We start from the raw sequence: 3,678 nt of genomic DNA, 5'->3' as shown, positions 1-3,678 counted from the left end.
TGCAAGTATTCAAGACGAGAGGCAGTATACTGGTCATTGGTATGGATGAAAAAATGCACGTTTATTCTCAATGGAAAAAAACTCAGTCTAAAAATTAGTTGTTTCGACTGCATTTTGTAGCACCAGAAATCAGACCAGTTTCAAGTGTATAGAAATTTACGAAACGAAAATTTGAGGACTTTGGCACAGGAAATGTTATAAGGACGACTTGCCAATGTATCTCCCATGTCACCTTTGTCAAGTGTTAGCAGCATAAAGGTGACAATGATTGGTGCTAAAAAGAATCGGCGTATGCAAAACGACAATGCCAACTTCGATTATATGCTTCATTGTATCTTATTTGAAGCTTTACGAATTGCTTTTCCAGTCTTGCCCCTGTATCACCTGAAGCAGCTGAGGGAGTTACTGAAGTTTGGCAAAGTTAGATGTTGGTAAAAAGTCAAATGTTGATAAACAGAAAATGTAAATTAATTAAAATATATACATTTTATTTCATTATTTTTATATGTTGAAAGTATGTTTATTGATTATGAAAAATTCCAGTCTTGCCCCTGTATCACCTGAAGTAGCTGAGGGAGTTACTGAAGTTTGGCAAAGTTAGATGTTGGTAACAAGTCAAATGTTCATAAATAGAAAATGTAAATTAATTAAAATATATACATTTTATTTCATTATTTTTATATGTTGAAAGTATGTTTATTGATTATGAAAAATTTAATCATACTTTTATTATGGTGAAACTGAAAACATTAAAAAACTAGCCTGAGCATTAATTATAAAGTTCATTTATACAAAATACATTACAAATATCAATAAAATCAATGTGTTGACTGCGATATTTTTTCAATATAAATATATATATTTTTATTAGTTAAGCGCTGCTGTTTCAAAAAATGAGAATGGTGGAAATTTTCTTTAAAATCTGTAGAAATTAAAAGAATAATTTAATTTTTTAAATATTATACTCTTACAAAACGTTATGAAATCCCACAAAAAACAGACTTCGCCTGTAAAAAAAGGCGGCAAGTACATAAACCATCTAGCATAAATAATATAGTAAAATTATCTAATTAAAAAAAGTAGTGAAATCCAAATATTAGACAAGTATATTTTTTCACCTTAGCAAAAGTTAAATTTTCGAAAAAAAAGGAACAAAAAAGTTACTTGCCGGGCCCGTAATATCCATGCACAGTGAGAAATAGAATCGTATGTGGATCGGCTAAATTCACTCTGTATTTTAACATGACATTTGCTATACTACGCTATAGCTGAATCTCACACACGATTCAATTTCCCACTATGCATGGACATTACGTGCCCGGCAAGTAACTTTTTGTTCCTTTTTTTTCGAAAATTTAACATTTGCTAAGGTGAAAAAATATACTTGCCTAATATTTGGATTTCACTACTTTTTTTAATTAGATAATTTTACTATATTATTTATGCTAGATGGTTTATGTACTTGCCGCCTTTTTTTACAGGTGAAGTCTGTTTTTTGTGGGATTAAATGTTACTGCAAATGTGTATTTATTAATTAAGTGTGTGAAAGGTAAGCTTTTAATTAATATGAATACATTGAAAAATATTAGAAAATCATCCATTTACGTTCGCTTACAGAATTGAATAAAAGAGTAGACAATATCTTCCCAAATCTAATTTTGTTACGATCAGGATATTTGCAATCATTACAGCTATTAAGGGATTCTGTTACCCAAGATGAAAAAATTACAATTGCAGCCCAGGTATTATTTGCATTAACTGTATCATTTTTTGAATCCGAAAATAGCATAATTTTTTATTGGTCCTTTGGCTTTTTAGCCGGATTCTTTACAGATTCCCGTTGGATATGTGTGGGTTAGACGCTATATATCTGTAATAACCTACAATATATATCAACTAATTCAAGAGTGAAACTCGTTTCCTGGTGTTGGCGCACTATTGTGAAAAGGATTCATTAGCCCAAATACATATGAAACTGTCGTAGCGCTGCTCTCTCAGTATTTATACTGTTAATATATGTATATCATTGGTGCATTCTAGTGACAGACTCTATGTTCCAATGAAGGTTATTTCTTATTATTACCAAAAATGCTTTTAAATTATAAAGATGCTAATAAGATTTCCACAAGGAGTGTATAAAATATATAGGTAAAGTTATTGCTTTCAGATATATTTTTCAATTAAAATGCTTAATCTTTGTTTCATAATTTCAAAATATTGTTTTTTAAGGTGACAGCCGGAAAAATTAAAAATCAAAAAAATTTGATAACTTTTGAAGAACTGACGAACATTTCGCAAAGAGAGTTTTCAATAGACCAAATGTATGTATGACTCTTATCATATAGCTTTAATAGCTTTGCCTTTTCCATTGATATTTTGGAATATAAGCCAATAAGTGTATTATTTCTATTTGCAAGTATTATACATTGCATATTGCATTGTGTTGATCTGGCCTTGAAAGCAGCATAGTTAATCAATATATACCGACCTTATAAAAACAATCTCAAAATATGTTCAAGTACGTTACTGATTATTACAACTTCGAAGTTTATAATAATTTAAATAAGAATTTTTATTTTTTTTGTAGGTCAAATATTGAAAAGATTCGCGTAATCATATCTGAAATTAATTATTACCAGACAATCTAGTCTTGTAGGAGCGATGACTTTCATATGTGCTATATCATGGGAAACAATTGACTTCACCACATCCAATTTTAATGGATTCTGAAATTTATAAGGAAAAAAATTGTTGAGGAAGATTAATTTTTAAATATTTGAACTGACTTTTACACACTTTTATTAAACTTATTGTGGTCGAATTTTACTTTCGCAATATCGATTACTCAATCTGTCAGCACAAACGTTGTGATGAAAATAACAGTACGAATCTAATATAGTTTCGCATGGAAACTAAATTAAATATTTTGTTTTAATGGTATTTCATATTTTGAGCTTTAAAAACCAATAATTTAGAGCAATAGATTTCTTTGGTGCTAGGAAATTCTGTCGAAAAAAAAACAGATCGAATAGCCAAAAATATATAAATAAAAATATAGAAAAGGCAAAATGCTCAATATGTAGTGTGACAGTGGCGGCCGAAGTTTTATCTCGTTTCTCTGTGAAAAACAGCAATTTACATCAATTCAATTTGAGAGCATTTTCCACCGAATTTCCTGTAATTGCATGTATATTTTGGGCATATGTTTAGTTGTCGCCCTATGTAGAATAATTAAAATTTTTTATATAGATATTCTTATTTTTAATTTTTTTCGTTATCATTGAGAGCGTAGATGTAAATAATGAGAAATGAAATTTTATTCGAAACATTAATAGATCTGGAAATTCTTATTTTTTTATTACAACCAAGATCGTAAGGCGACCACAAATCACTCATTATAATGATATCATTGTCTTTTCATTTCGGATTAAGTGGAATAAGGAAGCGTGAAAAAATATACCGTTAAAAATTCTATAACTTTTCTTCCACACCTATAATTTATATTTTCATAATTATTAAAAAGACGCTTACAAATTTCGAATAAAATGCATTAAAAGTGTATACTCCCTTAAGGGGTTTTAGAAAACAAAATGAAGCAAGTCAAAATTCTAATTTCTATTACAATCTAACAATTGTAATATGTCAGCGTATAATATACAATATATATACAGGGTGAGG

The sequence above is a fragment of the Prorops nasuta genome, unplaced genomic scaffold, assembly GCF_024137725.1.
Source record: "Prorops nasuta isolate Cenicafe-Biocafe unplaced genomic scaffold, Cenicafe_Pnas_1.2 PNAS00007, whole genome shotgun sequence".
In the NCBI taxonomy this organism is placed as follows: domain Eukaryota; kingdom Metazoa; phylum Arthropoda; class Insecta; order Hymenoptera; family Bethylidae; genus Prorops; species Prorops nasuta.
This window is presented reverse-complemented; position numbering follows the sequence as displayed.